At 42.7% G+C, this 23,694-nt stretch overlaps 1 long non-coding RNA gene across 3 annotated transcripts; it reads left to right on the top strand.

Annotated features, from left to right (window-relative positions):
- Positions 1 to 1,802: 1,802 nt before the first annotated feature.
- LOC149864796 (uncharacterized) lies at positions 1,803 to 23,513 on the top strand. 3 transcript variants are annotated; one of them, XR_016442284.1, is made up of 7 exons: positions 2,173 to 2,287; positions 6,200 to 6,343; positions 11,073 to 11,150; positions 11,631 to 11,752; positions 12,071 to 12,137; positions 16,346 to 16,495; positions 21,695 to 23,513. It is a non-coding gene; the product is annotated as an uncharacterized LOC149864796 (long non-coding RNA). The 3 variants fall into 3 exon arrangements; XR_016442282.1 differs by lacking the exon at positions 6,200 to 6,343 and having other exon boundaries at positions 1,803 to 2,287; XR_016442283.1 differs by lacking the exons at positions 6,200 to 6,343; positions 11,073 to 11,150 and having other exon boundaries at positions 1,803 to 2,287.
- Positions 23,514 to 23,694: the final 181 nt, after the last annotated feature.

Genomic DNA, 23,694 nt, shown 5'->3' with positions numbered 1-23,694 from the left:
AGGTTTTTAATCATCCCTGGTTTTATTTGTTTGATATTAACATGCTTATTGACCGGGTCTGTTGACCAGTTTGATCATTACAGGACAGCAAAAAGTTAATTAAAACGACCACAGCTCCTTAATCATATCATCTGTCTCATCCATGTCGCTCCCTTTATTACAGGCTATGATGGATAGTCTCCCAGATTAATTTCTCTGTTTCTTCGATTTGGACAACAGCTTTTGGGACCTAATTTACATCCTGGGAACAACTTGCTCAAGTATACCTTACACCTTGTGCCTGCAATATACAGCCGAGCTGCAATAAGAAGCTTTCGGGAACCTTTTCCTTGGAGCAAAACAATGGCCCTGTGCGATGACCGGTGTCCTGAGAAATAAACGTGGGCTTTAACAGGGGGTGGCTCTTTCCGTATGATAAAATGGAAAGATCATTCCTCTCCAGCTCTTTTAAATGGAAAGAGTTGGGAAGGACTGAAGAGCTAGATAATGAACCAGCACTACGTTTGCAAGTAAATAGCAATGTTGAGCGGGATTTTTTTTGTGCTAGGCTGATGTGTACCGCGTATCTGAGTCCCGGGTGCCAGCTCGGTGCTAACGTGTGGACGGTGAAGTAAGGCAGCGTCCCAGAAAGGGCGCACACCGCTTCATCTGCCCGGAGTGAAGGCGCTGAAGCTGGGAGCTAACTCCGGTCGTTTAAACGGAACTGGGTTTAGTTCTCCTTGGTGCGGACGCCTGCCCTCCTCCCGGGCACGGGACTCTCCTGGCGCTTTGCTGGGTGGCTGGTAAATACCCCTGGCGGGTGGGAGCCTGGTGGAAGCGGGGCATCCCGGGCACACGCGTCTCTGAGCCCCTCGGGTTCCTGGGCAAAGTCCCTTCAGGTGTTGCCCTCCGAGCTCCCACGAAGGCAGCGGGCACCCCTTTTCCCGATCCTGCTGGCAGCCATTTTCACCTGGAGGTTGTCTGATGATTTACTCAGCGCTGACAACAAACTCTTCCCCAGCCTGCGCGGGCTCGGCTTAGGAAGGAGGGCGGGGGGGTCCCACTGGAATCACCGTCCCAAAAGGCCTGGGTTGTTATCAACGGCGATCATTGAACAATACTAATGACGAATGTTATTACTTCATTGTCTTGCACACCTTATCATCGCCCTGGCTGCTCCTGGCCGCTTGCCTCATTGCTTCTTAAGTAAATTCGTTGGCTGCAGCTGTGCCATGAGCTCCTGCGCTCTGCTGGGGACTGATGCAAAGCCGAAACTGTATTCCCCCCGCCCTTGCTTTTTTTTTTTTTTGCACTGAAACATCCTTATTTTTTTGCCTCAGGTGGTAACTGCAAACACTGGGTCCACCCCCGCCTGTTCTGGGCACCCAAGAGGCAGCAAAACTTTTATAACTCCAGAGACTTTAAACTCAGAGGCTTTCCTGTCTCAAAAGGAATGGGATGGCTAAGGAGCTTCACTCCAGACAAACACTGGGTTCATCATTGACTCAGGTTATTAAGGCACAGCCTGACCTCTCAACATACCTTGGGTTGAGGAAATTTTAAAGAATATATACTCACTCCGGGCATGAGCGCAAGCAGATGTTCAGGGTGCACGCACGGACTGTGTGAGCATACACATCCATAGATATACACCATACACATATGTGTGTGTATCTATATCTATATCTATATATAGATATAGATATACACACACACAGGCATACATATATTATGTATATTTATATGTATGTAATGTGTATGCATATGTATGTGTGTATGTGCATATATATATATACACACACCCATACGCATATATAGGTATATGTGTGTGTGCACATATACACACATGCATATAAATATACATATATTTGTACACATATATATGCACACATATAGGTGTGTATATATATATACACACACATATATATACACATGTATATGCATGCATACATACACACAAACATATGCATGCGTGTGTAGTGTATATCTATGGATGTTTATGTGCACACAGTCCGTGCGTGCACCCTGTACATCTGCTTGTGCTCATGCCTGGAGCGAGGTGTCCACTCGCGCCCGCAGTGCTCGCCTCGCGGCGTGTGCAGAGGCGCCGGCTCGGAGCGGCGCGCTTGCACATGGCAGCTCGCGGGGCGCCCGCGGCTCGAGCCGGCCGGTCCGCGGCTGCAGCCGCGCTGGGGGCACTGCCGGCTCCTGCACTGCGCGCTGGTGTGCGCTTGTCACGCGGAGGGGGAGAGAGAGACAGAGAGGGACAGCGAGATCGCGTGAGATAGACCTTGCTCCCCGCAATACAGTAGGTCGCTTCGGTTTTACTTCGCCTCGATTTGCTTAGCGCCGTTTTTTTTCTGTGCTTCTGCTGTAGCTCACGTCCTCCCAGCTACCACTTAAGAGTTAAAAACTCCTAAATTCCTCTCCTCGGCACTATCGATTTCTTCTCATTCTGCTCCGCTAGTGAAGGAGGGAAAGGTTCCCCATCACCCCGCGCCTCCTCCAGGGGCTTGACAATTGCAATCGCAGTTTCGGGAAGATAAATGTTACTTTGGGAATTGTGTTTAATTACAAATAATCTAGGAGCTGCTCTGGGTCCGAGGGTTTAACCACACGTGTTCACCTCATTGTACAAGCTTCACAAATGTGTGACAAGGTACAGTAAACGATTGGAAAAAATCGGTGGGCAAGAGGTGACGTTCCCATTGATGGTGATTGTTTAAAGCTGGGTCATGCCCTGAAAATATGGGGGGGGGTTTCTGAAAAAGTGATGATGATAATATTTTTAAACGCCTCCCGCATCACAGCACCAGTAGTCAGACTGTGCAGAATATTTACAGTGACAATAAAAAAGCAATTGAAACGTTTCCGCGGTCTTTATTTTCTGCCAAGTACAGAGCTGGAGCTAGAACAACCTGAAAATAACTGTCCCCTTCCCCAGCCTTGTTGTCTAATAAGTGCAAGAATCCCTCGATTCTCAAATAAAGCTGCCTCCCCTGAGCAGTAAAACGGATCTCTCAGATAGTCTGCCTGTGGATTGCGAGATCACCTAAATAGACAGAAGCCACTCGACTAGCCCCGAGAGAAAGCCCAATATTGATACACTGAGCTTTCCCCTTACAATATAGCTGCCACCGTCTCTGTCCTTATTTGCCTAGATGGCAGAGCAATTAGCTTTTCCTCTCTCCAGCAGCCTTATTAACCGGGGGAGGAGGGGGGAAGGTGGCGAACAGGTTACTCCCTTAACCTGACCTGGCTGCAGGAGTGAGATGAGCAACACTGAACAGATGTCCCCATTTAAGCCATTCTTTTCCCACATGCCTGCTAGAGATTGCCATCGCGCAGGAAGCTCGCTTCAAACCTGGCCCATTCCCGGCCATAATGGCCAAGTTATTCTGGACCAGTGAGCACGAACAAAATGGGCTTCAGATCGCGTGCTTTAGAATAATTCGACTCTGAGTCCAGGAAATGCTCCCCCCACACCCACCCGCCTTTCCATTTTTAAAGTATTGGATCTGTGATCGCAGGAGAACTTCTTTTAAAAAGAAAAGGGCGGAAAAAAGATCGTTATTCTCCCCTCCCTTCAGCAAATATGGTATAATTTACAGAGCAACTTCATAATCCGAGGGGCACTGCAAAAGCCCTCTGCGTTGTAAACCGCTTCTAATTACCTGCCAGAGCAATTAGCTGACTATCACGAAGAAATTAGATCGCTCAATGTAGCATAAATAATGCGAATAATTTTGTAAGGAGAATGGAAAGCGAGACCTGGTGTTTCTTTATAAGGAAATAACACCTCGTACTGTACGAACCCTACATGAACACATATTAATGTCTAGGCATGCATGGAAATGAATCCGAACATGAACCCTCTGGCTTCGATTCAGCACTTTCTTCATTTACATATGCGGGGTGAAAGTCGGCTTCCAGGCGTTTAGATACAGAGCTCTTCCAGATCACAGTAATTAACACATAGCGACTTCAATAGGAAAACCTGTTTTCCAGATGATTTTTACAATGCGGCTTTATGTCTCATTTGGCAGTTTAAATAGCTGGAGTTGTTTTCTGGCTGCATCTCTACTATCATCTGTTGAACATATTTTGCCTAGAATACTGACCAAAATGTAGGACTTATTTAATTATTTCCTTCTTTATTTATTTTAGATGGGCATTGTACTGTTACGACCCAAGATTTAGGACCATTTCAGTTTATTGTCGTGCCTGATGGATTTCAAGAGGATTACTTATTGTTTGGTTATGGGAGTGTCCTTTTAAAAAAAAGTTTTGACTTTCCTATCTACTTTCTTTGCTGTATTTCACACAGGACAATAGAAACATCCTTGCGCGGTTCTCAGTAGTAAGACTGATTTATGGCAAGGTGAAACTGGTCTTTCCAAAATTAATTCTAGCTCAGGGGAATTTTTTTTTTTTCAGAGGGGAAAATATTTAGGCAGGAATCAACGTAGCAGGCTATTTAATAACACCATTTCAACGCCTGGTGAAAATTCAGCTCTGGAATTTAGCAAGCACATATGGAGATGGGCATGCAAAGAGGTTGTACATGGTTCCCTTGTGATGTAACCAGGGTAGATTTACAGTCTAATTTTGATATGGCGTGTCCTGCTAACGCTGATATTGTTCTGTACTTTCCTTTTGCTTCCTTCAGTAGTCAGAAAGTTGTTAGGAAAAGAGCTGCGTAGAAAGGTGGTGATCCAGTGTGACCAAATCGTGCTCAGAATTAACAGAACTCTTTTGGAGTCCTCTGGATTGCGTGCAAACAAAAGCGACTGGGTGTGTGTTTTAGATGTTTAAAGACATGCTTATGTTATTATTGCTTTAAAGCTTGGGGGGAGGGGGAGCTCAGTTTATGTTGAAACTTTCTATAATTTTCCAGTAATTTGTGATTCCTTGCTGTGACAGTAACATTTCAGTTCTGAAACCAGAAATCCTTTATGAAGAGTTTTGTCTATAAGTAAGGTTTTGAAGGATTATAGGCACAGAGGTATGATTTCTATGATAACGTAAGGTTGAAATGAGGAGCGTTTAACTGTTTCACAGCTCCCTTACACTTAAACTGTACTCGGGCTTAACGATTCTTACTTGTCTGCTAATTAGAGCTAGCTTTGAAGCTCCATTACCGGTAGCAGAATTATTGCGGTCACTTTAGGCCAAATTCTGCAGTCTTTAGTGGAGCGAAACTCCCACTGAAGTCAATGGAATAGAAGTCAATGGGCGTTTTGCTCTATTAAGGAACACCCAATGTATCCCTCTGTGATGTAGAGATTAAACACTGGTATCAATAAAGTAGCACAAACCGGACCGGATTCTCCTCTGTATTTGAACCGTGTAAATCTTCAGTAACTCAACTGACCTATGTGGACGTCCTCCAGATTCCCAGGGCTGAATTTGGTCCTTCACTTATTTTTGGATATTACATGCAGAGGCAACTCTTGCCTGCTTTGCTCACGCGAGGTGGGCCTCTGCCTTCAGTCCTGCTGGGTGTTAATAATTCATCCCCTTGTCACCCAGGGACATGTCCTGCGGTGCTCAGAATAAGGCAAAACTCCCTTTGCCCTCAGCCCTGTGTCTTCCATGGGAATATGTCCTCAGGAAGGAGAGCAGGATTTGGCCTGTGCTGGGTTATATGACCAATCCCAGGCTAATTCCCATACCGCTGGTCCTGTTGTCCACATCCTCCGGCTCAGGCAGGACCATGTCATCTCTTTCTCGCAGTCTTGTGATGAACTCCCCCGTGGCCCCCGGTAACCTAATCACTAAGCAAAAAGGTTTGTTTTCGAGAAGGCTTTGGATACTGAGAATCTTGCATGAGGACACAATACATAACCCTCTATGGATTCCCATGTACGGTGCATCACTTAGATACTAATGTGAGATTTAGGAAGTCAATTTCCAACCATGACCACCCACTGCTATTAACGTGATTTGACAGCCAAAGATGTAAAGATACAGCGCGCCGGGTTTAAGTCACTGGGTTTAGCTCACTGTGAAACTCTGTAGAGGCTTGTTGTACTTTAAAACATATATATTCATTTCTATCTGCAGGTGCAGGATATCTCTTTAAAAGTCATTCTGCGAATCTGTGCTGTAGAGCTGGAGGGGGAAAAAAGGCTGCTGAGTTATTTAAGGAGTTCTTTAGTTTCCTTCGATTGTTTTTTTCCGTTGAAAAAAAATGCAACGATCTTCCTTTTTTTCCCAGTGGACAGTCAGAAAGCTCAGTGAGAACTTCACAGCCTTATTCAAAGGACTTGCAGGGGGAGATGGAGCTGATCTTCCAGGAAGCTGCACACAATTAAGACTCATTTTCTTTTCTAGCTGGAATAATTAATTGTACAAATCAAAGGTCAGACATTTGCTTTTCCTATGTTTATCAAGCACAATAATGAGCTCCCCCTATTTCTTTCCCGTACTGTATTATATTGCAATAAAACGCTGCAATAGTAACGTCACTTTGGGTAAACAGCTTCAAAGGGGATTCTAGGGAGTCAAGTTCTGTATTTATTTTAAGTGTTAAATAAATGGCAAATGGCGGACCTAAATAACAGGGTGAGGGAGAAGAAGTAAAGGCTCCTCCAGCCTTCCTCTACACACAGATTGGAAATCAAGAGCTAGAGCTCTGCTCCAAGCGCTTCCTGGAACCCCCTCCCCTCTAATGCCCCCCCCCCCCAGGGGCCGATCCTGAAACCCTTACTTGGGCGAAACTCCCTTGTGTTGAGCGGGGTTTCAGGCACAGTACTGCTGTCTTTGCTAAAAGTTCACAGGTATTTTTATACCCTGCCCCGCGCCTTGCACAGGCATGTCACGTCTAGCTCACACGAGGACCCTGGGGTATCCGATGTGCGCCCATCCCCACGAACTTTCGGTTCTGACTGTGGTATTTTCAGAGAAGTTTGAAGCGTGTTTGGAGGTTTGGTGCTGGAGTGTGGCATCTAGGATTTCCAACTTTTTTGTTTTCCCTGCTGAAGGAGAACTAGTCGCATCCTTAAGAATCAATTGGGTTTTCATTTCATCCCTGCTTCCAAAAGTATTATAAACGGGATCGGATTGGTGGTGCAGAACAGATGAATTGGACTGGCGTTAAAATATGTTTTCTGTAATAATCATGGTAAAATGGATCTAGCCAACATGCCCCTCTTCCCCCCTCCCAGGTTAAGGAACAGAGAGATGCTCCCTCGGATTGCATTTCTGAGAAAACCTTTGTAATGGACGCATTACAGGGATATTGATGGACAGGGGACCTTTTTCCCTGTCTTCTTTCCTCCTTTTCTGCATCTTGGATATGTTACCAAATGTTAGGTTCCTGTTTGCCTGCAGCCCACCAACAATTTATTGGTTAATCTGCATTGTGTGAGTTTGTTACTGATTCACCCCTCGGTGAACAGACGCCGATGAGGGTGCCTCACAGGCGGGAACCCCAGGTCGACCCGAGCATCCCAGGAAAACACAGCAGAGAGCTGGAGCATTCCCTTCTCCCCACTGAGATGGAGAGGGGGAAAACTTTGATTTTTTTTAGGCGTGAATCAGCGAAGTTGCTAAATATATAAAATCATAGAATATGAGGGTTGGAAGGGACCTCAGGAGGTCATCTAGTCCAACCCCCTGCTCGGAGCAGGACCAGCCCCTACCAGATTATCCCAGCCAAGGTGTTGTCTATCCTGCTCTTAAAAAACTCTAAGGGTGGAAAGCCCACAACCCGTTCCAGTCCTAGTGAGAAAGTTTTTTTCCCCCAATATCCAACCTAAACTTCCCTTGCTGCATGCAACCTGACACCAGATGCAGTGGCTAGAGAGATCTCTGGTGATGGATGGGGTAGTGAGACATCGTTTGAAGCGGGCTGAAGTCCTGTTGACCCGAGGTGGACAGAGCAGTGACCACGGAGAGGGCCCCTCTCAAGAGAGCTCATTGTTGCAAGGTCTCTTGTACAAAGCGGAGGCTGTCCTCCCTCCAGGCACGCTTGAGCGCTGCTTCCCCCCCTGGCTATGGCAGCTTCAAGAGGGGCTTATGTCTGACGCAGTGCTTTTAAGTTCAACAGTGTGTGGCACTGGCTTTCCCCGCCATGCTTAACGCGGGTGGAAGTCTGAAGCGCCAGAGTTCAATTGCAGACGGCCTGCCACCGCCGCTCTCCGCAGCGTTTAGGCCTGTGCAAGGAGAGGCCAATGCCGGGGCTAATTGTCTAACAACCGTCCTGCACGAGAGCTGCGAGATAAAAGGGCGGCATGACCCTCTGCGAGGCGGGCGCAGTGGGGAGCAAAGCACGGGGCTCTCTCCCCCCGTGCGCCCCCTCCCCCTTGACAGCCCCCCGCCCATCGTGCAGCAGGGACGTGGCTTCCCCGCACGCATCGCGCCGCCGCTTCGCCAGGGGAACTCCTCGGGGGGTCGCACCTCGCTCTGCCAGCAGGACACCCCGGCAACGCCAGGGGGGCGGCTCCTTCTCACGCGGGCTTCCGAGTCGGCTGGGACCCTGCCTTGACTTTTCAGGAGGCTTTCCTAGTCAGGACCCCCCTCAGAGCGCCCCCAGGTCTAATGCCCTCACCCACGCGCAGTCCCCCCCCCCACACACACACACACGCGGTTCCCGTGCATCTAACACTTTAGCCCCGACACGCACGGAGATGCACCCCCAGTTCCCACCCGCCCCCGGTAAGAGTCCCCAGAGCGCATGCGGCCCCTGTGCACCGCGTGGGCACCACCTACCGCCCCAGGGTTACCCGGGGCTAACACACTCCCCACCCCACCCCACCCCACCACACACACTCACAGGATTACCCACAGCTAACCCACTCCACCCACCCGCCCCCAGCACGCGCACACGCACGCACACACGCACACAGAGGATTATCTAGAGCTAACCCACTCCCCCATCCCAGAGCACACACCACACACACACACGCACGATTATCCAAAGCTAACTCATTACCCCACCCCAGCGCACACACCACACACACAGAGGATTACCCAGAGCTAACTCATTCCCCCATCCCAGTGCGCGCGCGCGCACACACACAGGACTACCCAGAGCGAGCCCACTCCCCCATCCCAGCACACACGCATACACATACACACGCACACACACTCCCAAGAGGATTCCCAGGAGCCGGCCCCCACCCCCGCCCACTCCCCCGATTCCTAACACACCCTCCCTCTCAATCACGGCGGCCCTGAGCACTGACAGGCTGGGAGGGTAGAGTACAAAGGCAGCGGCGAGCTCGGCACGGAGGATCCCACCCTGGCCGGCCCCCCTCCGCCCCCTCGATCCCACCCTCCGCCAGCGCCCGCCCCGCTCCGCCCCCTCGCAGCGAGCAGCGCCCTCGCAGCGAGCGCGCGCCGGGACTGCTGCCGCGGGGTGTGTGCGCGCGCTGCTCCCTCGCCCCGCTCTGAATGCTGCTTTCACACTCGGGGTATTAGGCCCCGAGCCCATGTGTTTGCCACTTGTTCTGCTGGCAGGTGCAACAGGGATGTTATGAATGGGGGGAAAGCCGCGGGGAAGGCGCGCTGGCCTCTTGTGAGAGGAGCGGGCGGGGGGGGGGGAGTAACGCCTCACCTCCCCAGCCACACACTTCATGCCTCCCTCCTTCCTCAGGGCTCAGGCTGCATGGAGCAGCTCCCCTCCCGCCGCCTCGAGTGCCTTTGGCAACGAACGGGCGATTGCTTTCGAGGAAAGTTCCTGCAAACTGCTAGGGGTGGCTGCAACTTGCCATCCATTTGTCTCAGGCTGGCAGGGACGGGGGGGAGGCGACTGCCCACCTTTGCTACAGCACTGCTCAGTGCACCCTTTCCTTCCCGGAGCTTCATCCCATTCCCCTGGCACGGGGCTGACTGCAGCTGATGAGCCTCTCAGACTGGAAAAGACACTCAATCCCTCCTGTTTAATGTCTTTAGTTCTGAGTTCTGCATCATTATGAGCCGCAGAACTCAAACTGGACTTTAAACATGACCCAGGACACTTCAACTTACCGGTTTGATTCAGACACCCCGTTCTGTAGGTTGTAGCCCTATTATGCTAAATAACACTTTATCCGGGGGATGTCCCATTGAGACAAATGGGTCTAGGTGTGGAGTAAAGTGACTAGTAACTGAGACTCTGATCTTTTTGGTGTTGTTTAAGACATGACATGGAAACCTCCTCCCTCCCCATCTGTCCTGCATTTAATGTTTTAATAGTATCACAGTTGCCAACATATTTTTATGCATGTATCACAGTTTAAATTACTTACAAAAGTATTTATGAATTACATATAGTAATCCTTTTTATTAAGAATTATGAATTATTAAGAATTCTTAAGGCAAGGATTTCTTAGGGTGATATATTTTATTAGACCTCTGCATAATTGCAATAGTTGGTTCAATAAAAGCTGTCACCCTAAGAAACCCTTGCCTGGCATAATTTCTGGACCATGAGGCTACAACATTACACTCACACTAGTGAATAATTACAATAAAAAACAGTGTGGGTTTTATACAATATTTAGAATGCAGAGTTACTTAATATACAGATAGTTCTTGTGTCAGCATCATTTTAATTATTATTTTTGTTATGCACAGTCCTACAAGCTTTTACTTTAACAGTATGGAGAACTCAACAGATTCTTAAATGCAAAAGGCCACTGGCAATTTGTTAGTTCCAAAGTTGATGTTGCTTTATAGGCTATCTCTAGAGCCCAGTAAAGTCAATTGAAAGGCTCCCATCCACTTCAGTGGTCTTTGAATCAGGCCCAAGCTGAAATATAAATTTCATAAGTGCATTTGCCTTCTGAGCTCAGAGTGTCTCGTGGTTTAATTAAATTAATGCAATATACAATTGCACTTTTACTTTTTTTAATTTAAAATTAAAAAAACCGTCTCCCCTAAATTCTATTTTTAAAACACAAAGTAAGGAGAGGAATTCCTACAAATTAAACAATAAATCAGCAAGACATTAAGCACTCTACCCCAACCCAACTCCAGTTATGTTGTTTTCAATCCAAAGATTTTAAAGTAAAACAAGACTGAAGTTTTAATAATTATTTATTAAACACATGTTTCTGATTCAGAAAAAAACATAAAATCTACTTTTCTTCCAATACACTTTGCAGGATGTGTTCTATTTTCTCCCAGACATCCTTGGCTGATTGAAAACTGAAATGTATCATAAAGAAGTACTCTTTAAATAGGTTTGTATCATGCTATATTAAAAGTAAATAAAATAGATATTGAATATGCTGGTAAACCTGTTTCAAAAGTATTGTTTACATATACCAGTTTGCCTTTTAGTCAGAAAATGTAAAATTATTTTTTTGTATCACATACAGTCACTTATATAAAGAGAGGCTCTATTTTGTGGGTTAGTGGTGGTTGCTAATTAGGTACACAGAATTTAAGACAATTCAAATTTAGGATTCTGATTTGTTCAGTAGCTTATACAGACATTTTTGTTATTCTGTGGGGGAAACTGGCATTAACCTACTATAGATTCTTGTGGGATTACTGCTTGTCCTTAAAGTCATTCAACAGATAACATCATGTTAGTAGTTATTAATTTATTCATCTACTTTCTGCTACACTAGGAATACTGCCTACAACTGTTAAGAAGCAGCTGGCTTTTTATACAAATAAATTGGACCCTGAGACTGTCAATCTTCTTTGTTTGACAGAGAGGAGTTCCTGCCTTCTTTGAAAGAGTAGCTCTACATCTGTCATCCCATTCACTAGTGTGGCCCAAAATCAGTGAGACTACAGCTGTCCTGTTTCTTTCAGATACTTCTGGGATAGAGAGGTAGGAGAATTGAGTATTTGGTCAGCATGTTCATCATGCATTAAGCAAGCCTCTACAAGCCCTTGCATGTAATTGCATTGTTTTCCCACTGCTTGAATAGTAGAATTTGCAGTTTAAAGGGTCTTTGGAATGCTGATTCTACTATGTGTTTCTCTCTATCTAATTAGTTTAGCCTGAACTTGCATTTGTTAATAAAACACATTTTAATTGAATTTAAAATTGTCAGCAATAATTTATATTTAGGCACGTGCACATGTGCACATAAATTACAGATTTATACAATGTGTATAAAGCAGAAAATATTACTTATTCTTACAGGTTTGGAATTAGACCACAACACTTGAGTGCTGATGAGAAAGTTGCCACTAACATTATCTGATTCCACGTAAGTAAAAACTAAATAACAACTTTTAAACTTACATGTACTGGAGGAAAATAAATAGGTTGTCACACAAAAGAAATATGTAAACATCTTGCTCAGCCCAGAAGTATGAAAGTCCGTAAATTAAAATACCCTTCTCAGTATTCAAAAGCTATGAAATGAAATGAAAAATAAAATTGTTTAATATAATTGCTAGCATCACAACATAATAGGTAAACAAAGAGTTCATTCAAGTTATGGCCTGCAGTTGTTAAGATAATGAAAGTCACTATGATAAACCTCAGACTATTACCTGGTAGTACCTGTTTAAGCATTAGCCAGCTCACTAACTCAGTGTTGCCATCTCTCATGCCTTTTGGTGTTGTTCTCAAAGTCTGTGCTTCAGGAATATGAAAAAATCATCTCTTTCTTTTATCTATATTTATATTTACATATATAGATAAAAGAGAGAGCTAAGTTTTTCACATTCCAGAAGTGTAGACTTTAACAACAACGCCAAAAATCATGAAAGCTGGCAATAATGCTAACTCTTAAGTCATGGCCTTCACAATCCAAGAATGTTGTTAGTGTCACCAAGGGCTGAATCCACAAAGGGACAGATACTGTAGTGCCAAATTCTTAATTGCTCTGCTGCAATTTGGAATTCAACCTTGAGTTTGGTGCCCAGATTATCTGTATAATGCATGGGGAGAGTTCCCTCAGGAAGGGATTTGCAGAAGCCACCAAAACTAGTTTCTCCCCTCAAAATTTGGTGTCTACCCAGCTCAGCCCTTTTTCACAATAAATTAGGCAGAGATCCTGATGCCATCATACCCAATTGTTAGGGCACTCAACTTGGACATGGAAAATTTCTTTTCAAATCCTTGCCCTGCCAAATGAGGTCCTGGGTCTGTTTTATCCTAAGAGAGTCCTACCACAGGATTGCTCAATATTCAAGGATGAGAATCTGTTAGTTTTTTACTGTCAAAGTGTCTCCACTTTACATAAATAAACACATATTTATTCCAGCAGGGATTTGAGACATCTTTCCTACCTTTTGGGTGATTGCCATAACCAGCGGGCTTTAAAGTCAATCTCTCAATTATTTTGTATCTCTTCTAACAAATATGTACTAGTTATACAAAGTAAAACAGGCCCCACAAGTGGTTTGGGAACACTCCACTCTAGAATACTCAATAGCTTGGTGGTTCTGGGTTCCAATCACATAGCAGGGATGTGAAAATATGTCTGCTTCCAGTCTAAGCATCTTTGGTATAACTGGGTGGAGGAGGGATGCACACCTCATTTTATCTATGCTATTTTATGCTAGGTCTAAGTCTGAAGGTGCACTCTGAGAATACGTATTGGATTGGACCCCAGAGGTAGCATAGATGGAAAAACAGGTAGCTTGAAAATTCCTTTGGGGTTTAAATGTGAGGAAGGATTCGGTGCTGTCAGTACTTAGGTGGTTTTAACATGCAGAAACATATGCAGCAGCTGAGCAGCAATTTTAATGTAATTTACCAGCACAGACCACAGAAAAAAAAGCTTTTGTCAAGAATCTTGCTTCATTACTTATGTAGTGATCACTGAGAGCATTGTAAATTTGAAACAGGAAAAACTTATTTTCCAACACTAAATATTCTGTCCTCCCCCTGCCTCCCCCCCTTTTTTTGAAAGAACAGACTGAAAGCTAATTTACAACTTTTTATACAAGCATTTCCCTTATTACAGATTCTCAACTAGACGGCAAATGCTTCAAAATCACTGTGGGGATAGGTGCTTTTGAAAATCTCTTTAGATAGCTATCTGCATTTTTATGCACCCAAATACCTTTAAAAATGTGGCTCCAGATCTTTCACTTCAGTGGAGTTACTCATCACTGGGTGCATCTACATGAGATATTTACTATGGTGCTGATTAATTAGCTCTGCAGTAAAGTGTCAGCATCTATAAGTACAGTGCTATTAGGCCACAGTAAACTAATAAATGTCACTATAGGATAGTACTGCCCAACACTAGTACTATCCTATGGCAGCATTATTTACTTTGCCACATCACACATAGAGACACTGATGGGGCCAGTTGGAGCATGAGGGCGTTTCAGTGTGGGGACTGCCTGCCAGCTAGCCCTGCACTGTACCCAGGGCTGTCCTTGCGGGGGGCGAATGGGGGCAATCACCCCAGGCCCTGCACTTTGGGAGGCCCCATGGAACTGAGTGAAGTGGCCATGGTGACTCTGTGCTGCCACTGCCAGCTTCGCATTCAGCCACTTGCTCCCCACTCCCTCCATACACAGCCCCTCTGCTGCCGTCACTACTGATGGCAGTGGCAGCTTCTTCGGGTCCAGGACGCATGGGGTCAGAACAGGGGCAGGGCCCCATATGGGCTTATTTGCCCCGGGCTCCGCACCCGGCTCGAGTTGGCTCTAACTGTACCACTCATGCTCCAGCCAGCCCCTCTGCAGCACATTGAGCTGGGTTGGAGTAGCCACTGGCTGGCAGGCTGATCCCTGGGGCCTCCTGCCAGTTAGGGCTGCTCTGTCCCAGTGCAGTGTGCTGTGGTGTCAAGCACATGTGCAAATGGCTGGGAGCAATAAACTATAGAGCAAACTATGCTGGAATTTATTCAGTCCCCCTGATTGTACCTGTAGATGCGCCCACTAACAGTAATGTAAATGAGAAGAAAATGTCATTCGATTTAACCTAATCTCATGCTAATTTACATTTTGTTCAGCCATTACAATAGCTGATGGTGAAATTCAAAGCAAAATAGAAGGCCAATAAAAAATAAAGTTAAATGGAATTTAATTTGTGCAGTGGGCTTGTTTTGGGTCCATTGCCCAAATCCACATTTCATGTAAAGCACCTTAATGAAAAAGTTTCATGTACCTCATGTGCTGTATTTTTTCCTCCTCTCTTTGAGAAACATGAGGAATTTTAAAAAGAATAGTGTACATATCAATGGGTAGTCAAATAACAAGATACTAAATGCCATCCAAAATGCTCTGGACATCTATTCACATGCTGATTATTTAAAGATCTAGCAAAACAAACACAACATTATGGAGACACCTCAATTTAAGGCCAAGACTATGGAACATGTATCCTAAAGGGACAGGAAGGGAAAAGGTAGTTCTGTGGAGGAAAGTTCTAAAATTTAGCATGGGATCTATCAAGTGACTAGGCTGAAAATAAAGGATTGTCTGCTGCTTGCTCTAAAAAAAGTCTGGATAGGATTGCTGTCTGCAGAGGAAGTCCTGGAAGATATGACAACTGTGGCAGATGGAAAAGGCTGGAGGAGGAGCATGAAGAGGCGACTGAATCAAACTACAGGGGAAGACTTACATACAACTCCAATTTTGACAATGTGGCCTCAAGAAAACTCAGCTTGATATATGATTATTGCAATCTATAGGAATTTCCATGGACCATAATAAATGAAGTCTGCAGAAGAATTCTGATAATTCTGCCCATGTTAATATTTTATCAGGTTGTTTACCTAGGCAGAAGTTCAAGCCTTTGGAGAGCACAGACATTTCAGAGTGGGATAGGAAATGTTGTGATAAGTTAATGATGTTAGTGTTCTGGGTGCTGCTGTTTTGATTCTGTTTCCTGTTGCTGTGAGATGACTCTTGTTGAGATAGCTGGTTCCAGTTTTATTTTTACATTGAATGGCTATCATCATGCCATGGCCCATAGTGCAGCATGCAGTACTAGCCATCCATTCATAAAATCATGAATTGGACCTAAAAAATAATGAGATTTTAAACAGTAACAGTAATAATAATAATAGTAGTAATAGTAATAATAGTAATAATAGTAATAGTAGTGAGGGTTCTTTCTATTCCCTTTTAGTTTTTGAGTGAGTAGCAGCTGCACTGTAAGGAAGTGTTGTAGACATTTTTTCAAGCGTTAATCTAAAACCAGGATGGGTAGAATTTTTCTTAAAGGAAAACTAAGATTCTTAAAGGTAAACTAAGCATATAATCATCTAACTCTGGGAGTTATGACTTTATGAGAAACACCAAAAAATTATGAAGGTCAGTAAAATCATGAAAGTTGGCAGCACTGCAGTTGGCTCCTGGTAATGACGACTTAGAACATCTGCAAAGTCCTAACGTGAAACCAGACTCTGAAAGTCAGTAAGCCAAATAAGGTCATTAGAGAGCGTTTGCATTTATCTCATGAAACGCAATCACTTTTAGACTCCCTATCATTTCTGACTTGCAGGTTGTGCTGACTGGACACATTTGAAGACTCATTTTCAGGATTCATCAAGTTATGAGACAAATAGAGGTAACTCCATAATTCTTGAAGATTTGACCAACATCACAGCTTTGATAGACAGCCCCCTTAGGAACTTATCCTGTCACTACAGGAGTAAGTAGCAAAAATTCTATTGGTTTCAATGAGGGAATTGTCCTTAAAATGTTATTAAATATTTTGCATATATTGGAATCAACTTTCTGAGCTATATCTTTTTAAAACTGCACTAAGATTGTAGTAATTAGTAAATCTTTTACAATAAAGACAAACATATTCTCAATTGTATGATCCATAGAAAAATATATGGTAAGAAAAGCATCACATTTAATCATACCTCATGTTATATTACTAAGTAGCTAGATGCTTAAATGTTTATAAATATAAGTGTATCAAAACAAACAAGCCCATTAGCATGATTACAGTAATCTATGTACTAGCAAAATAAGAACACCCAGTAATCAGAGGGCCAACTGAGACTAATGTCCAAGGTGGGTAGCACAATATGCACTGGTTATCTGAACACAGGGGCAAAAAATAAATAAATCCTTGCTTCTGGGTCATACAGCAACTGTAGAGCCAATTCCCTACAGTCTGAGTTAGCTATCTGTAGCCTCAGCGTATTCCTGCCATGGAGAAAGAATGAGGGCTGAGGGATTCATACACGAAATTGTCTAGGTCTTTCTCCATACTACGAAGGCCAACCTGCTACATCTCCTTGTCAACTGGCACACAGGGCAGCATTACGTTCATGCTGTGAATGCACACCCTTAAATCCATCCTTGCCATGGCAGTTCTGCTGTCCATGAGAAACCTCAGCCATGGTTTAGGTGCAAAGGCTAGATATTTATCTTTTACATTCTATAATGCACTCAAGATTTTAACATAATATAAATTAGATAATGGATGGGAAAGTACAAAAATAGGCTCATTAAAAAAAGTGAAGATATGAGCATGAAGAATTCTGTGAGCCTTTTAAGAAACAGGAGCATTCAAGTGAATGGCAGAATAACAACAAGTTTTCCAACTGTATTTTTAATCCTGATGTTTAGTAAATCCATTTATTTATGAAATAGTGAATGGGCAGGGGCCAGCTTTAGAGGTATGTGACATGGGTGGCTGCACAGGTCACCAGAAAGCAAGGGGCACCATTCATGCAATGTGAGAATTTTGCAGTATCATGATTGTGCTGCTGATTCTGCTTCTTATCAGCTACTCACTTGGAGCTTTGATGGCTGATCCGACAAACCATAAATAATGGAAGGTCAAACTGAGCGATGTTGTTCACTCTGACCTTCTAATACTTCTGGCTTATTAGATCAGTCATTAGAACTTCAACAGGCTGCTAAGGAGCCATGTACAGTCACTGCAGCTGCCAAAATTTATCTGATCGAAGACTGGCTCTCTGAATAGAAGTAAAATGCGTAATATTTAATCCATGTTGAGGGGGTTTATTGCAAGGCCTGTAAGTCGCATATAATAAAACCCAATACAAAACAAAATAACAGTGGCCAATCAGCCAAACAAGCATAGGCAGTCATAAACAGAATCTATCACAAAAATAAAGGTAATAGCTCAAAACAGATCAATCCTGGTCTAACCAGAGGATAAGAATAACAGGGTAACAAAATAAGGTATAACAACAAATGGAAAGGTCATCAGAACAACCAGAGAATAAGACCAAGAATATATATCTTGTCATTAAAAAAAATACAAGTTGGGCTGGTAGTGTCACCTGCAGGTTAGGCTGCCTAATACTTTCCATTGTAAGACTTTTAATGGTTTATAACCACATGAAACTTTAATTTTCAGGCTGAAATTTTCCATGCTGGTTGTTCACCCAAAGGCTGAACATTTTTTGCAAAGTTACAGCAAAAATGATTCCACCAGTTCTGAGAATGAAATTAGGCACAAACACATACCTGATCTTAAAAAACCCCAAAACCCACAACCCTTACATTTCTTTTGCTGAGAAAATCTAGCTTTGAAGCAGGGACTCAACATTTAATGGGCACTTTCCTTAGTGGCAGTTTCTGGAGAAATCTATCTGAAATTTTACAAGTTATAGTTCACTGAAAATAGTTGCTTGTACATGCTCAGTAACAGCTGTGCAGAATTTCCAAGTTAAATTCTCTGAAGAGTCCATCTGCATTAAGTAGGAGTTTTTCTATAGTGGCTTATCCCATCTATTGGACCACAGTGGCTTGCAGCATCTTGACAAAGAGCAGGAAGATTACTCTCTTGTATCCTCAATGCTCTCTCTGTTGGTTGCTGGACAGTAATGTAGGCAGCAGCTAAATTCAAATACAGAGGTATGAAAGGGCAGGCTAAAGAGTGAAGAAAGCAATGGAAGACTGGGGGGGGAAAGGGAGCGGAGATGACATCCTACAGGGCAGAGAGGGAAAGGGTGTGGGAAGTGTGCTGCTGTTGATCCATTAGCTTGGTGAAATTCTGGGCTGTAACCCCACTTTGTGCTGTGGAACCATCTGACGAATCGGTGTGGTCCACATGAATCAGTATGGTTCGGGTTTTATTTTTTTTAACAAATTTAGGAAATTAAAATATTCATTAAAACCTAAAAGAATGTTAAAGTCGCAACTTCAAGCACTAGCAGTTAGAAAATAACAGAATCAGACTTGCTGGTGAATTTTAATGTGCCCCTCTGGTGCATTTGTATTAAGAGAATATTTATAATTATATAGCCACGTGCTAGCTTTTCAGCTTTTCCTGCTTTGCTCAGTTCACAGGAAAGGTTGTGATCAAGGAACAAATCAAGGTTGTAAAGCATCAGAGGCATCCTAGCAACTAATATGGCAGGACCTAAGTGTCAGGTGCTGAGGGAACTGGAAGGAATAGGGAGTTAAGCAGGGATATGAAGAAAAGTAAGCATGAATAAGACAGTTGGGAGAGCTGAATTCTATCTTTGCCTCTGCCCCAGTCTTTATATGAGTATGGAGAAGTCATTTAAAGCAAATGTTTCACAGGTAACCGCTCACAATGTGTTCTCCATTTCTGAGTGCAAAACTTAAGACACTTGGACCTGATTTGCAGAAGGGCTGATTGCTCACAGCTGCAATGGCAGGCAGCGGGAGCTGGGCTCTGAACTTATTATAAAGTGTTCTCTGAAATGTGTTATACAAGTACTAACTATCCTGAAAAATCATGCTGCAGGCAAATCAACTTGGGCACCTTCACTTATCAGGCTTAGCCATAATATCTCTAAGGTTTGGTTCTTCATTTGTATAGTGGGTGTAATGGTTCTTCATTTGTATGGTGGGTGTAATAATACTATCTTATTTCACAAGTGTAAATATTAACTAGCTAATTGGCAGTACTTAGCCTACAGCCTATGGCCAAGCCATATCATCTAGCCTGTAGGGCTGGCCATAGGTCCAGAAATTTGACAGCAGGAGAGCAGCAGCAGCATTAACTGCTGCTGTTTGTGAGCGGCAGTAATTAATGCTGCTACTGCTCCCCTGCTGCCAAATTTTTAGAGCTATGTAGAGCCCTGAGGACCAGATGACATGACCCCATACATCGTATTTGCACCAGCACATAGGGTCAGGCTGCAGCTGGATTTGGCATGTAGGATTGGGCCAGTATGTGGGCTTGATCTACAGCTGAATCCAGTGACCAAGGTCAGACGTGGAGTGCTGGATCACATCTATGGACTGAACCTGTGTGCTGACTCACTGCATCAGGTCTTGCGCTGAACACCCAACCTGTAAGGCTGGGTAGGTTGAGCACCACAGAGCTAATTAATGTATTAGTGTCTGTGAAGTACTCAGAAACAATAGTGTGAGCACCATAGGAAGAACCACAAAGATATTAATAATTGAATATTCAGAGCAGGTTTGAATGATGTGCAGTAAATAAAGCATAGAATTATACACTGAATGATGCAGATAAGAAATATTGAACAGCTGCTCACTCAATGAGTAATGCCTATCATATGTACTGAATTATGCAGGGGTCCTGTGAAAACAATAGCACATGACCATGTTGTTAAAGACTTCCTCATAATGCATGGTAAAAGGGGGCTAAATAAAGGTTGAACAGGCAAGCTTCGTTCTGATATTTCCTAACTAAAATGTTTGACTTTTCAGCTTTAATGTTCTTTTATGTAGAAATGTATATACCTTAATATTTCCTTTGTGGTAAGAAAGAAGTTTTCTGTGTTTGTGAACCCAGTGACCTGTCATTTAATGCAGTCCTTTGGCCATATTCATTCTGGGTAGTACTCCATTGGTTTTCACTGGAATTACACCAGGAATGAATTTAGCTCCCACCATCTTAGCCTCATTACATAGTTTCATACTGGCTGTTGGGTAGAAGTCAAACCTAAATCATGTTCCAGGGACAGAGTAACAGACCTGTTTTTTTGGCTTTACTTTATGTCAGGTTTTTTGGTGGTTAATGTAGCATTTGGAGAATCATATCAACTTCAGTCCCAGGAATGAAGTTATTGCCAAAGCAGAAATTCCTATATTTACATATAAATATCCCCATTCAGCATGACTGAATACCTTTCTCATTTACAGTGAAATGGCAAGAACCACAACAATCAAATTCTAAGACACAGATGTTAGATTAAACTGACTGAGCATATCTTTGGATCCAAAATTAATCTTTCAGAAATTCTACCTGATCCAAATGGATAATCCTGACTAAATAATCTGCTTTGAATTACTGCCAGATTCCTAGATATGATTGCAGGATTCTAGTCAAATAATTGATAAGACCTCTATGAGAGAAAATAAGATCACTGCCTCATTTGTGTCACATGGGGAATATAGGATGTCATCTGTCTTTAGATTAGAGACCAATAACTTAGATGTTAATAGTGACCTAGAGCAGTCAGTGAACATTTTAGTCCTCTATTAACCACAATGTGGTCATTTCAAATGAGACATAAAATGTTATCTCCTTTAACTGTGTAAATGCCACAGAAGATAAGTATGCATATTTAATTTCCTTTTTCAACTGGAAAAAAAATACAATTAAAATATCTGGCTTTCCCTTTTCCACAATTTATTATTTTCCAATTTATAACAAGTTAAATGGATTTAATAACATATTTAGTTGTTCCATATCAGCACAGTCCTAGTCCTGCCATGAGGTTGTCCATATGGCTCTAGTTCAGAGGAGACCATGCTCAAGTCCATACTTAGTCAAGAAATAATTTACATCTTAAATTTAATTGATTTAAGCATGTACTTAATTTAATTACTTTCCTGCATATGAATGCTTTCCAGAATATAGTCTTCATTGTTTTTTTACATAATTTCCCTTTTTGTCTCTTTTTTTCTTTTTCAGATGCATAACTTATTATCTGCTACAAGATTAAAAGTATTCTAAACCACATAGCTGCAAGAAATAGCTATCTTGTTGATTTTCAAAAGTCTACAATACTCCATCTAATGTATTCAATGAATTATTTATCCCTTAAAGAGATACAATAAATCTTTACCTACTGTATTTGATGATTTCCATAGTAGGAATAATAAGTAACATGATTTGGGTGTGATTGGAACTAGGTATCTTGGGGTTCAATTTAGGACATTTACTAAAGATCTGAGAAGTTAATACAATCTGGAAAATAAACTGGGCATTCCAGTTAACTTACAGTTATTTTCAGTGAGGTAACAGAGCATGTGCATCTCTTCAGGTTAAAGAGATGAAATACCTTAGATATTTCTATATTTTAAGAGTATTCTAGGTGCAGAAGCATGATAATTTCTAATGTTACTGTTCTTTGTTATACCGGAGGGAATGCAAATATTTTCACTGGTTTTACTGGGGTGACTGATAGCGAATTTTGGTTCAATTTTAGGTTTAAAGAAAAAAAAGTAATATAAACTATAACTAAAAAACTATATAATAATCCCAAAGGAGTATTTGACATATAAACCTTCCACAAGATGTCTTTCAACTACTGTTCTAGTACTATTGCAGAAAGGATCATATTTCAAGAATGTACCCTGTAATATTTTAGTTTTAACAGGTTTAAAAATGAAATGAAAATATTATATTCCATTTTGTTGCACTTTGTTAATAATGCTTTGCTCTGTATTACCTAAGGATTAAAAAGCACTTATAGGTTCATAGATTCATAGATGCTAGGTTTGGAAGGAACCTCAACAGATTATACAGTCCAACCCCCTGCCTAGGCAGGAAAGAGTGCTGGGGTCAGAGGACCCCAGCTTCATAAGTATTAATTAAAACTCACAACACATCTATTAAAAAGATGAGGCTCTTACTTGTGATCCAGTTTATTCTTATGCTTAGAGAAGAGGATTGGAAAACTAAACTATTTTGTCCACTCTGACTTCTGATTGCCTGGTGACCATCTATGATAAATTAAAGAGTTAGAATTATAGAAACGTAGGGCTGAAAGAGACCTCTGAAGGTCATCTAATTCTAACCCCTGTCTGAGGTAGGATCATCACTATCCAGACCATCCATGCAAATCCTGCATCACAGACTACATCACACTTCAGACTCATATTAAGCCTGTGATTCAGCTAGACACTTAGATCCTTTTTTGTGGTGCTTCCAATCTGACAGTTCTCACCCATTTTATATTTGTGCTTTCAATTCTTCTTCCTGAGGTGCAACTCTTTGCATTTATCAGCACTGAATTTTATCCAGTTAGGTCCAGCCCAAATTTCCAATTTATCAAGAGCCTTCTAAGTTGCACTCCTGTCCTCCGGTGTGTGCACAATCCTCTCCAATTTTGTCATTTGCAGGTTTGCTCAAGAACCTCTCTATTCTAGTATCCAAACTGTTAATACGCACGTTGAATAGCACCAGGCTCAGACAGACTCTTCTGGGACTCCACTTGAAAACCTTCTGCCATTCCAACATAGATCCAATTATAATTACCCTTTACTTTCAGCTACTGATCCAGTAGATCCTGTCCACCTGACAATAGCTTTGTCCCTCCCACATGTTTCAAATTTGTTTATGAGAATGTCATGTGAAACTTTGTTAAAAGTTTAGCTGAAATCCAGACAGGCTATATCCAGAGCATTCCCTTCATGCAACCAACTAGTTACCTTACTGAAAAAGGAGAGCAAGTTTTTCTGGCACAATTTGTTCATAGTAAATTCATGCTGGCTGCTCAGGATTAAGCTTTTCTCTTCTAGATGATTGCAAACGGACATCCTTACAATATGCTCCAGTAACTTCTCAGTTATCAAGGTGAGGCTATGTGATCTATAATTTTGCCATTTTTGTTGCGTTATGTTGTCCCTTTTCCAGCCAAGGTATCTTGTACCTTGCCCATCTCCCATGACTCTATGAATAGTATTGTC

The sequence above is a fragment of the Crocodylus siamensis genome, chromosome 5 (genome assembly GCF_052110815.1).
Source record: "Crocodylus siamensis isolate JL-2025a chromosome 5, ASM5211081v1, whole genome shotgun sequence".
Classification (NCBI taxonomy): domain Eukaryota; kingdom Metazoa; phylum Chordata; order Crocodylia; family Crocodylidae; genus Crocodylus; species Crocodylus siamensis.
Note: the sequence above shows the minus strand (reverse complement) of the source record. Positions and strands in the feature narration are given on the sequence as shown.